Consider the following 14,528-nt stretch of genomic DNA (forward strand, 5'->3'; position numbering starts at 1 on the left):
GTTAATTATATAATCGGTTATTCAGTTAGAAAAGGTCTTTCAATCAATCACACACTCCCTTAATCAACTAGCTAGGCCATAAAAACACTCGTAGGTAGTTTAAATAAAATATGGAAGACTTCTCAAATATTTTTAGTATCTGTGTCATTTAGCTATAATATTTCTAAAAATACCCTTGTGTCTTTACAAGACACTGGTCACTCAGACAAATATGACCAAATAAGCTTTCACACTTTCCCTTTTTCACAATATTGAAGCTTTAAATTTTGGCATCATTATCTTTGAGTTTAGCATCATCCAAGAACCTTGAATCTTCTTGATAAGGCTTGAGATATTGCATGTTAATTACCATCTTCCGAGAGTTTGAGAGGTTAAACCACCGATGAATCTTAAAATATAAGTCTTCAAATGAAAGTCGTTTGACCATAGTGTTGACTTTGAATAGATATCTTGATCTTCAAGAGTGTGGCTTGATTCAAGAGTATAACTTAATCATCCATCTTGCGCATCTTTGACCGTTTGAGCCATCATTAACAAATACTTGACATCATTGGATATTGTTTGATATTAAGTGTTGTCATCATCAAAACTAAAAATCTACTCAATTGATTTGCAACTTTGTTATCCATAAACTTTATTACCTTTGGTCATTTTAAGGATATCTGCAAGCACATATATTCACATTCTCAAACTTTTTGATGATGACAGCACACCTCTTAAAGAGGTGGTAAAAAAGAAACACACAAAAAAATTTTAGAGTGTATAACTCTTACTCATGAGTAGAGAGCATACTCCACTCTTTCTCAAAGTATACTATTCCCCTTTTTGGTATGATAAAAAAGTTGAAAAATATGCTAAAAAATAATTATAAATATGCAAGCACATAATTCACATACATCAAATTAAATATATTTTACTAAGGAAAAATACACATGATCAAATGATTTTTAGGTATATAAGAATAAAAAAAGCACAGCCGCAACAAGAGAAATCAAAGTTTAAGATGACGTAATTGAACAAATCTCAATGAAATTGAATCTCGTTAAAATTTAACCTCGTTGAAATTTGAAAATGATTTTTTTTTTTAAAAACCTCATTGAAATTTGAAAATGAAAATAATTGAAAAACCTTATTGAAATTGAACCACTTTGAAAAATGAAAATGAAGAAATTGAATGAACCACGTTAAAATTGAATATGAAGATGTTGAAGAATCTTAACGAAATACGAGTATGAAGAAATTGAACAACCTTACTTGCTAAAATTTAAAATGATTAAAATGGAGTGATAGGAAGTTTCCTATCAAAACTACAAAACTAGGGTTTCAATAATAAAAGGGAAAGAACATTAAAATGACTAAATAAAATAAAATAATAAAATATAATTTTTAATTTCATTGATTGATTCCAAATATGTTTATGAGACTACATTATATAATACTCTTAATGGATAAAAAACTTAAAAGCCCAGCAACTATTAAAAGCTCAAATACAAATAGAGTCCAATAGCAATACTAATAACTAAAAATATAAACTAGAACTCTATTATACCTCCTCTATCATTGTTGTCGGGTTAACTTGAACTTTATCTTCAAGGTTCTAAAAGTACTTTTGATATCCCAAATTCTTTTAATGAGAATTAGAATCATGTCTAAGGGAGAGATTAATGCACATAGACAGTATTTCAAAAGAAATTTATATGTGAGGCCTTGCCTTTTGCCTTCACGTGCTAGCACAAATTATGAGAAAGAAAAACATGTTGTTTTGGCGGTATTACAATACAGTGGATGGTTTTGGTGGGATATGATATTGGTAGGGGTGTTTGAAGAGATATATGAGAGATAAAATGGATTTTAAAATTTTCTAAAAAAGATATTTTGAAATTTTAAGGAAAAAAAATTAGTTTTCAATTGAAAGTGAGAAAGCTGGATATGGCAAAAGTGGCAACGGTTAGCTCTGACTCTCATATATGTGAAAGTAGGGGTGTTTGAGATCCGGTTTAGATCAATTTTAAAACAAAAACTCATCCGATCTAGAAATAAATTTACTTGTGATTCAATTTGATTTTGGATGATTTATTAAAAAAACGATTTGATTCGATCCAATTTAATGCGGTTTAAAATGAATCGATTTTTAGATAATCAAATTATAAATTATATTTTTATTAATATTATAAAAATATTAAGAAATCATATATTTGATATAATATAAAATATAATATATTAATAGTTAGTATTACAAAATGAGAGTAGTTGATTATGGTTGTCATAATAAAAATAAATAGATTAAATCAAATTAATAAATATAATTAAAAAAATAGTTATCATTTAATAATAAATTTATGTCAGATATTATACTATTAAAAATAAATATGTATAAAAATATATACATAAAAATATATACATGCGGTTTGGTTCGGTTTTGAAAAATCAATCTAAAATCCGATCCAAACCGAGCGGTTTTCATAAAATGACATCTAAACACTTTCAATAAACTTAAATTTTTTGCAGTTTTCGATTTTTTTGGATCAATTTGCAATTTTTATTTGAATTAGTTTGAATTTGAAGAACCCTATATGAAAGAAGGGTGATTCTTAGTAATCGTCACAATTATGTTACTTGCTGGACCCAAAGAACTAACAAGAAAAGGATATCAGATTTTTTTTTAGAAATATAAAAAAAAATATAATTAATATTGAAAGTTAAGACACGAAGTATTTACGAAAACACTTTTCATAAACAACCGAGACACTAACTCTTTTCATATAAAAAAACACTTTTCATAACCCAAACAAGTGAGACAATGACACCGGTACATCGTATATTCACCCAAAATATTAAGATGATAGATATATGTGTTATCCTATTTATAAAGTGCTCAACCATTATTTTTTCAATTAATGTGAAAATTAAAACTCACATTTATTTTTCAACCTAACTTTCTGAATAAAAAAATCACAAATTATTGAGATATGTGAATTATTTATTTATTAATAATTGTTTAGTGATTAGCATGAAGAAATTAATCATTATGAAACATCTAAATGATGTCATGTTGTTTACGGTGATTTCCGGTAAACAACCGCTAGTCCTCCAAACTATAATAAATATGATTTGGTTACTCGCAGGATCGACTAGATTGATCCTAGGACACATAGTCAATTAGATTGTTATCAATATTCTTTAGAACCATGTTCATGATTCGTTGTCTTCGACAAATGTTATTCGATTGAAAACATACACTTTTAGTGATGACTTGATTATATGTGATTATGACTTTAAAATGTAAACAACGCAGATAACGTAACATGCAATTCTGTTTAAATGTAAAGAATCTTAAAACATAAAACTGTTAAAGATCTTGAAAGTAAATAACATGAAAGTAAATAACATGAAAGTAAATAACATGAAAGTAAATAACATGAAAGTAAATAACATGAAAGTAAATAACATGAAAGTAAATAACATGAAAGTAAATAACATGAAAGTAAAGATACAGTAATGTAAATGACAAGAAGTAAATAGAATGCAAGAATTTAAAGATATTCGAAAACGAAAAGCAATAAAAGATAATACTCATGTATTAAGATGGTGGTGTCATACGTACATTTTCTCAGCGAACTCGTTCTCGTTAACGCTTGATACTTGAGTAAATATGTGAGTGATTTGTACAAAATGAACACACGGAATTCTATCATAAAAACTCCTATTTATACTAGTTTCGACCATAACGGCCCTACGCTAATCCGCTGCCACGTTTCTCATAAGAACTTCCAGCGATGACATCTGTGAATAAGCAGTTACGCAACTATCTTCGAATTTCAAATCTTCCCGCCTGAGTCCATCTTCGACGCGTGGCAGTATGTTAATAAACACTTACTAACAAACACGCTAAATAATAATACTTAAGCAATTTATAAATTTTGTCTAAGTCTTCGAGGATATGTCCTTCCAATAGCTTTCAGTAGCCATCACCTTCATAAAAACTTAGACGTTTCTTGCTATCGAAACATGGCCATCAGTAGCCATTTTATATTTCTCAGAGATGGTCATCAGTAACCACCTTGCCTTCGATCATACACTCCTTCGAAGCACATATATTTGTTCAACGAAATCTTCAGCTAACAAATTGCCCCCAATAAATGCCTGTTTCGAAGATCAACAGAAATAGGCGTTTTTTGCCATCATAAGATTTCGTCTCTTATTAAATTTTTGATAGTTCCAAGACTACTGACTAAACGTCATAATCATTGATAATCTCTGTTTCCGAAACGTCTTGTCATTCTCAAAAATGTCTTCTCATAACTTACATTCCCACGTCCTTGACCTTACTTCCTGATCATTACTCCTATATACTAGGAGTAAGGCTGAATCTTTTGACCGCCATTGGATTAAATCATCATTCGCCACGTGTCCTTTGGGTTTTACCCAAAAGATTTAAAAAGGATTTCCGTTAAACCTTTAAATACTTTGGACTTGCACTCTTTTTACAACTTCTCATTCCTATTTCTCCGTCTTCTTCATCAAACAAAGGAACCAACATCTTCAAACTTTTCAAATCTGAATTTCTCAAAACTCGTCCGATGGCTTCATCTTCCAATGTTCTTCAACCTGCTCTAAAGCTCCAATCCACCACACGGTCTGGTGAACACGAACACATTCCAAACCCTAACGTTGAAGAAGTTCGCGCTATCTACGCTTCCCAGGTAATCATACCCTTTGAACTTTCTGGAAAATCTTTTGCTTTTATGGGTCCATTGTCGGGTGAAGATAACCAAACCCTAAGTAGGTTCTTCCCTGCTTATTATAAGACTAGGCCATTAGTGAGCAAAGCTAACACAAATGAAGAGGGTTGCTCTCCTTCAGGAGAATCTGCTAATGTTGAAGAAACTTCAACCGTAGCCCCTTTGGCTTTGCCAAAAATTAGGTTAAATTATATGACCAACTTTGTGAAAGTGTTTAGGTCACTCCCTTTAGCCAAAGATCCTGACTTGTACTTTGCCTGGTTAGAAAAAGTAGAGAAAAAGAAAGAATCTGACTGGAAATCGTTAGGAATCTACGATTTGATCCAACTATCAAAAACAGGCTTAACATATAACCAACCCATGCTAGTAGCAGCGGTCCATTTCTGGGATGCTTCCCATAATACTTTCCACCTCCCATGTGGAATGGTTACCCCTACTCTCTTCGATGTAGCTGCGATTACAGGACTTCGACCAACTGGGGAAGACTTCGATCCCACTGAGATGGATGTTGACACAATTGGCTTTAATAATTCGACAGTTACTTATACTGCGTTTATCCAACAACATCATGTTACCGCGAACGAAGAAGTCTCTGATGACGAACATATTGCCTTCTTGGCGCTATGGCTTTCGCGATGTGCTTTCTGCTCAAGATCCATACAAGTTGCAAAGAGATATCTTTGCATGGCTAATCAATTGCATAATGGAAAAAAGCTCAATCTTGGCCAACTACTTCTGGGATTTCTTTATGAAAACCTTAGCGAAGCTGCAAACCTTACCAAGAATTACCAATCTGGTACCTTACTTTATGCTGGACCTTTCTGGCTTTTGCAACTGTGGCTAAATGCTACGTTCGAAGCTCATCTTCCGTTTCGAGGGAAAGTCAAGGAGGAAAATGACAAAATCAGGAATCGAACTATTGAAGGAACTAGGTTGGCTTACCTGACTCCAAAAGAAGAGCCTGGGAAACTTCAAGAATACTTCTTAGCGTATATGATGATGTTTGCCCAGCGTCGTCAATTCGATCCGTCTATGGCTCCGTTTGTACATAGAACCAAGGGTCCTGAATGGTTTACTCAGAAATTCCCACCAACATCTCAGGATCAACAAACTGAGCTTATGGAAATTTGGGAATCTTTTCTGACTCCAAGGTTGTTCCTCCACCGTCTTCGACCATCGAAAGGGCAATGCATTCTTGTGTGCTATCAACCAAATTTGGTTTCACGACAGTTTGGATTGGTCCAAATAAAACCAAAATGCTTATATGAGAAAAGGAGTCATATGTGCTTCCACACCTTATACTTGTCAGAAGAAGAATGTGAAACAAAAGTTAACAGATATGCTGGCGTCACCAACCTTTCCCCTATTCCTTTCGAACCTTCCTTTTACTGTACACCAGACTTCCATCAATGGTGGACGAATTATTATACTTCTCAAATCTTTGATGCTGATAGTTTGACGCAGGAACTAACTGCAGCTTTTGCTGATGTGCAGGAGACTTTTCGTAAAGGTACTACAACTCATATTAAAGAAATACAAGCTTTCCAAAAATTTTTTGAAACTATCTATAGGCCTGATGATCTTAGTCGGACCGTTCATGAGGCTGCAATCACTTTGCGCGAAAAGTTTTCCGCCAAACTGGATAAGTTGAAATTGCCCTCGTATGTTCGACCAGAACTACGTTATGAAGTGGCTTTCAAACTTAATCCTCCAAAATTTCCTCCACTGCCAAGCGCGGATTTTGGTGTGGCTTTGAGCCCCCCTTTTCCAGATTGGTTTGTGTGTGGCAACGTTTTAAAAGATCTTCAAAACAGTAGTAAAAAACGCGCTGAACGGGTGGTTCCGACTAAGCATACCTTGGATACTTTCAAAGGACATCTCCATATAGATCTCGAACACGTTCGTGTCTTGACTCCAATACCTGAAGGTTTGGATTCAGACAATCTTTTCGACTGACTTTTCCTTTTTGGCTGGTATACTAATTTCAGTTTCGACTACAGCTGTTGCTCATAGGAGGAAGATCAAAGAGACTCCTGCCCAAAAGAATCCCGGGACATCCCAAAGCGACAAACCCAGTGAAAGTGGCTCTCTCAATCCTGATAAAAAGCCTACGGTACGCACCTTTTGCGTTCTTAATCTTATATAATCTGTAATCAATAGTCCCTTTGCTTATCATCTGTCTTTTCAGAGTTCGAAGCCCCCAACTGGTCCGAAACGGAAAGTTTCTTCGTCCGCTGCTTCAGATGATGAGGATAAATCTCCTCCTCGCACTAGACAAGGACTTAGGAAAAGACAAAAATCTGCTACTCCTTCGAAAAAGGGAAAGGGAGCAAGTCCCTCCAAAACTGCTTCTCCTACTGATAAAGCGTCCTCTGAAGATTCCCCTTTGAAAACAACTAGCAACATACTTGTTGTCGAAAGTCACAATTCAAGTCCAGATAATATCCAAACCAAGGTCTTTCAGGTTTTTTCGCATATTAACTTGTGACTTTATCTAAATAATGGGATTAACTTTTTTACCTTGTTATTGCAGGATGATGCTGGCACTGCTACTTCAGGTTTCAAAGATCCTGGTCTTACCATTGATGTTCCCAAACTCTATGGTAATAATAATCTTTAACTTCGTTGACAAACTTGTTACAGGTTTATTCTTATGACTAACTCTGCTTTATCTGACACAGATACTTCTCGAGACAAAGCTCCTGCTCTTTCACCCGTGGTCGAAGATGCTCAGCCCATCAACACTATGCTGCCCGATGAACCCGTTGAAGAAAGTCATTCTACTGATGAGTCTCCAGCTACTCATCAAGACAAAAGTTTGGAAGGCGAAGATCACGCCCTCTCAGGTAGTGACAATGTGAATCTGCATCCTCATCATAGTGACGACACTGTGTCTGAATCAGATGCTATGGAGGAAACTTCCAAACTAGAAAAGCAAAACTTTCAAGAAGCTTCGACTCTTGACACAAAAGCTGATCCTGGGACCACTTCAATGCCTGCCCCTACGCCTTCGGAGCTAGAACAATTAAAGCATGCTGATCCTCTTAGTTTCTTGAAGATTATCATGAATGTGGATACTTCTTCGTCTCCAAGTCCTGACGCTATTCCAGTTGCGACTGTGGGGTCTGGCAACCAAGAAGACACTTCTAGCCTGCTTCGACAAATCAAAGAGCGGTTCTTCGATGTCAATCTTGTGGATCTCCTCATTCGGGATCCTCTTAAGAGTCATGGTTTAAATCAACTTTTGAAAAAAGTAGATTTACTTCAAGTCTCCACAACAGTCTCAGACGTACTTGTTCTGTTAGGCTCTCTGGTTGAGCAACTTCAAGCTGATATCCTTCGAAAACGAAGTATCGAAAGAGAGTTATCTGAAGCAATGGCCTCCCGTGATTCTTCATGGAATTCTGCAGTAGATGCAACCCAACGAGGCGAGGTCCTCAAACTTAAGCAATCAGAAGACCAGAAGGCCTTTGATGATCATGCAAAAAATATCAAGATCTGGAAACAAGAGATAAAGGCACTTGAGGAGAAAATCAAGGAAGCTGAACGCAGCCAGGCAACCATCCAACAATCCAACCAAAAGGAGTTGGTCGAAATAGTACAATCAGGGATCACACATTTCGAGGCTGCTCAGAAATTGATTCCTGAGATCGAAAGGTTGAAGAAACAACGATCGGTGATTGAACTCCGTATGACTTCTTGGGAGTCACAATATTCAAAGATCAAGAATAACCTCCCTGAGGGTTTCAACTAGCTGCTTCGAACCTTATTATCTGTTGCGTTCTTATTTGTAATCGAAACCTCATATGTTTTGTAAAAGCACTTATTTATATGCTTAACTTCTCCCTTCGTTTAAATATAATATTTATCGGCACTATTTCTTAGCAAATCTTTTCAATCTCTTGTCAAAATATATTTTCAGATCCTCCACAGTACTCTTCATTAATGCAACATGTAAACTCCGAATACTCTTCGCGACCTCTTAGCCTTTGGACTTGACGTTTCTACTTCTTTAGCCCTAATCATGACTAAACAGTAACGTTACTTTTTCAAAACGTCATTTCAAGACGTGCGTGAATCAGTTTCATGATTGCTGTTCAACTTCCAAGGGCGGGAAACGGCGGATGTAATAACTCCTCTCTTTGGAAAAACCAACTGCAGTCTAATCAATTATTAAGAAACTAAACCAACCTTTAGTATTCCCTTTCTATATAAAGGTCCAATATCACCCTTATTTTCTTCATTCACTCATTCTCTTCTTTCCTAAACTCAGAAAAGAGAAACCATTTTTCTTCCTCCAAAACCTTCTTCTCTTTTTTCATAATGGCCGAAATCCTCTCTTTCAATGAAATCAAAACCCTTATCCGGAGCGAGTTCAGACTTTCTGAGGATGAACTCCTTCGCCACTTTGTCACTCTTGAAACTTTGTTTGTCAATCAGGAGTTGGACTTCTACTTTGAGGAAGTCTTGGAAGGTGCTGTTTATCCAAACATGTTGGCTGAGTTTTGGATGAATGCTACTGTACGCATAGATCCTGAAGGTAGAACCACCATAGATTCTGAGATTCGGCATGCACGTTTCAGTATTACTCCTGCCACCATTGCTCACTTAATCAGGTGTAGTAACTCTGGGGAACGCTTTGATGACGATGGCTTTAACATGACCACGCATCTCATGCTGAGGTCCGTCATGGACAATGATCCTTTTAGTGCCAGAGTTGTTAGGATCTGGCATCAGATGCTCGTGGGCAACTTCCAGCCTCGGAGGATCAACGAAAACGACATCTTGGTTGAAGATTTGGAGTTCATCTTCTGTGGTCTTCGAGGGAAGAAGATCAACATTCCTTTGATGATATTCAAAGGTCTCGTGAAAGCTGTCTCTATTGGTACTGAACGGCAGAGGAACGTGACTTGCCTCCCATACGGAAGACTTCTTACTTTCATCTTTCAAAGGAAGGGTGTAGTGAGACGCATGCGTGAGGGCGGAGCCATCGACATGTTCGAAGCTGAAGCTTCACCCGTGTTGTCCTTGGAGGGTTTAAACCAAAGGATTAACTAACAACTTTCCTTTTTCCTTTATCTTAGGGTTTTTATGCTTTCTTTTTTTTTTGTTGTACTTTCAGATCCTGTTTGGATCTTTTGTAATGCATGCAAACCCAAGTTATGAATGACAAATATTTTGAAATTTCTTTAGACTTTTCCTTTTTAAGTCTGTTATTCTGCATGTAAAGCCATTTTGATCGACATGGCTCATGTGTTTTGACACATGGCTAACCATTTTGGCTTTTCGTGACACCTCAAGTGTCTACGTTTTTGCAATCTTAACTTCGAACATGCTTGGCTTATATTTCTTCAAATACTTCCCATTTACTCTTAAGATCCTACGATCTTCTGCTAATTCTTCGATTTCATAAGCATTGTTCGAAAATGTTTTTAAGATTCGAAAAGGTCCTTCCCAATGTGGGGACCATTTACCAAGCGCCTGATTTTTTCGGTCTATAGGTAAAATAACTTTCCAGACTAAATCATTATTAACAAAAGTTTTACCTTTCACCTTTTTATTGTATGCTCTGGATACCCTTTCTTTCTGTCTTTTAATCATTTCCAATGCTCGAAGCCTGTCTTCGTCTAGATCTACCAACTCATTCATCATTAACTCCCAGTAAACGTTGGGAGAAATGTCTGCTTGTCTTTGTATTCTTACTGACTGCAAACATATTTCGATTGGTAGTACCGCATCATGTCCAAACGTCAACTGGAAAGGAGTTGTATTTGTAGCTTCTTTTGGAGATGTTCGACAAGCCCAAAGTGCTTGATCCAAAGTCTTATGCCAATTCTTGGGTTTCTTCCCCACATGCTTCTTAATAAGACCAATTATAATTTTATTTGCTGCTTCGACTTGTCCATTTGCTTGAGCATAATAAGGTGTGGATGTTAGCAACTTGAATCCTATTTCCTTGGCAAAGTCCTGCATTTTTCGTCCAGTGAAGACTGATCCCTGATCAGTTGTTATGCTTTCTGGGATTCCGAACCTATATATAATATATTTTTGAATAAACTCAATCACCGCTTCTTGGTCCACATTTGCCAATGGTATTGCTTCGACCCATTTTGTGAAATAGTCTATTCCTACCAAAATGTACCTTTGACCTCTGGATGATTTGGGGTGAATTTCTCCAATTAAATCTAAAGCCCATCCTCTGAAAGGCCAAGGTTTCACTATTGTACTGAGTTCATTTGCTGGAGCATGTTGTATACCTGCGTGTTCTTGGCATTCTTGGCACCCCTTGGCAAATTCTATGCAATCTTTCAACATTGAAGGCCAATACATCCCATAACGAAACAAAAGCCATTTCATCTTATGTCCTGCTTGATGTGCACCACATGCCCCACTGTGTACGTTTGATAGAGCCAAGTATGTTTCTGCTTCACCCAAGCATTTCAGCAATACCCCTTTAGGAGTTTTCTTGAACAATTCATTCCCCATTAGAAAATATGACAAGGCTCTATACTTGATTTTTCTATCTGTCTCCGTCGAAGGATTCTTCAAATAGTTGATTATTGGGCTCCTCCAATCCGTGTCTGCCAAAGAGTCAATATTTAGGACTTCGAACTCTTCTTTGTTGGCATAACCCAATTGTGAATTCTCTAGATCGCTCGGAGAAAGTTTAGTAGACATTGCTCTTCCTCTTACTTCGATCAATTCTTCCAATTTTTCTTTCGATACTTTGTATCCTGAAGCCAACTGTGCCAAGTCGTTCGCTTCTTGGTTATTCACCCTTGATACGTGTTTCAATTCTACATATTCGAATTTCTTGAGTAGCCTATTTGCAATGACAAAGTACATGATTAGATTCTCTTTGATGCACTTGTATTCTTTTGTTAATTGTTTGATGACCAATTCGGAGTCTCCTTTAATTTCGACTCTGGTTGCCCCCAGTTCTAACAAAGCCTCAAGTCCGGCGATTAACGCTTCGTACTCAGCTTCATTGTTGGAGCATAATGGTCCTTCGATTTTGTACTTGAGCTTTGTTGGAATTCCATCAGGAGAAATTATCAACACTCCAACTCCAGAACCTTCTCTATGTGTCGACCCATCGAAGTACAACTTCCAAGGTTTTAGGTCCACGTAATGCTGATGATTCTCAACCACTGCGTGATCGACAATGAAGTCTGACACAATTTGGCCTTTCATTGCCTTGAGAGGTTGGAATATTAGCGAATATTCCGTTAGGGCTAAAGCCCACTTGCCAATTCGACTATGTAATATTGGCTTGGATAACATATGCTTAATAACATCACAATGAGACGAAACGTAAACATCAACTGGCTTTATATAATACTTAAGTTTAATACAAGAGAAATACAAACAAAGGCAGAGTTTTTCTATAGCAGTATATCTAGTCTCTGCATCATTGAGTACTCTACTTAAGTAGTAAATGGCTCTTTCGATGCCATTTTCATCTTCTTGTGCCAGCATGCTGCCTATTGTTTTGTCTGATGCTGAAATGTACAGGCGCATGTGTTTCTTCCCGTTTGGGGGAGATAAGATTGGTGGACAAGTCAAGTATTGCTTTATCTGATCGAAAGCTTCTTGATGTTCAGCACGCCATTCGAACTTTCCTTGCTTAAGCCGTAGTAAAGGCGAGAAGGCTTGCGTGCGTCCACTCAAGTTAGAGATAAATCTTCTTAAAAAATTTATCTTTCCCAATAATGATTGTAACTCTTTCTTCGTGGATGGAGATTTGGTTTCCATGATGGCTTTTGTCTTGTTCTGGTTAATTTCTATTCCCTTTTTATGGACTACGAAACCCAAGAAATCTCCTGCTTGTACAAAGAAAGCACATTTAAGGGGGTTCATCTTCAACCCATGTTTCCTCATTCTTTCGAATGATTGGCTTAAATGATCGAGATGACTTATTCCCGAAGTAGATTTTACCACAATGTCGTCTATATATACTTGCATGAATGTTTCTATAAAGTCATGGAATATAGAGTTCATTGCTCTTTGGTAAGTTGCCCCAGCATTTTTTAAACCAAAAGGCATTACAACCCATTCGTAAGTGCCTATTGCCCCTGGGCAACGAAACGCTGTCTTGGATACATCATCTTCTGCAATAAAGATCTGATTATATCCTGAGTATCCATCCAACATACTTAGATACTCAAAACCTGCGGCTGAGTCTACCAGCATTTCTGCTACAGGCATGGGATATTCGTCTTTAGGAGTGGCTGCATTAAGATCACGAAAGTCTATGCATACTCGTAAAGAGCCATTCTTTTTAATTACAGGTACTATATTGGCAATCCATTCGACATACCTTGTAGTTTGGATAAACTTGCAACGTAAAAGCCTTTCGACCTCTGCTTTAATCTTCGAATGGATCTCTGGCGCGAATCTTCTAGGAGTTTGCTTCACAGGTTTCTTCCCTTCTTTTATTGGAAGCTTCAATTCGACTAGATCCCTTCCTAGACCAGGCATCTCATCATAATCCCAAGCAAAGCAATCTCTATTTTCTTTCAGCATTTTGATGACCGTTGCTTTTAGTTCTGGCTCTAATTTCGCGCTGATATATGTTATCCTTTTTTGATCCCTGTCTCCGAGGTTTACTTCTTCGAGTGGATCTTGGGCTAACATCTTTATATTAGAAGCCATTGGGTCTTTTTCGAACCCTAAAGGTTCTTCGTCGTATATTGCATCTAATCTTTGGTTTGATCCTTCGTCCATAATCTCTTCGTCTAGGATCGTATCTTTGGAGTGTTCGAAATCTGTATGCACCTCCAATTCTGCTATCTCTTCTTTGATTTGGATGGTATCTACCTTTACATCTGCTAATTCGGCCTCGAGAGCCGCCTTCTGTTTGTTCTCGGCCACGTAGGCCGAAATTTTTTCGAAGAATGAAGACTCAGACATGATTAATGTCATCGTCCCAGCCTGTTGGCCGTATTGCTGCATGATCTTCTAAAGGTGCTGTATCCGTTGGACCATCCATGATCTCTCTATCCCATTGGAATCCGTTTGGGTGCAAAGTAAGATAATACAATGCATTCTTATTTGGGGTGTACATCTCTTCTGCAGTATGACAAGGTCCTATATTTGCCAGATTCCTATCGAAGTTGGATTTATTTACCTGGTTAACTTCAGCCATATAGTAACTCTGATCACCTTCGATGTTTTCTACTATGCCATCTTCTCTCCAGATTGTCACCCTTTGATGCATTGTTGAGGGTACAGCTGCTACCCCATGAATCCATTCCCTTCCGAGCAACAGGTTATAGTTTGCTTTTGCTGGTATAACCATGAACATAGTGGGTCTGGTAACTGAGCCTACTGTCAAATTGACTTGAACAACTCCCAGTGTTTGTCCTATCTTACCCTCATAGTTAGACAGGACCATGTTATGTGGTCTTATGTCCGTATCGAACATGCCAATTCTCTTTATCATATACTGGGGCATCAAGTTTGATGCCAACATTCTCAATCTTAGCCCTAATATAGAGTGGTTTCAAATGATTTCTCATACCCTCGTCAGGCCTCTCGAAGAAAGCATTCTGCTCTTCGACTGCACCATTATTTAGCACATAGTAACACACAGGTCTGTGTTTTGCCATTTCTTCGATATCAGCCTCCTCACAGTCTTCTACCTCAGTTTCCTGGTTAAACTCGTGAGGGAGTACGGACACAACATTGCAATTTAAATTTATAGACGAGACTCCATCAGAATCAAAATCATTTGTCATTCTGTCCTCTTCGTTCCAGGAATTTGACCGCATCTTATCTTCTTCA

The sequence above is a fragment of the Vicia villosa genome, unplaced genomic scaffold (assembly GCF_029867415.1).
Source record: "Vicia villosa cultivar HV-30 ecotype Madison, WI unplaced genomic scaffold, Vvil1.0 ctg.001122F_1_1, whole genome shotgun sequence".
NCBI classification, from domain to species: Eukaryota; Viridiplantae; Streptophyta; class Magnoliopsida; order Fabales; family Fabaceae; genus Vicia; species Vicia villosa.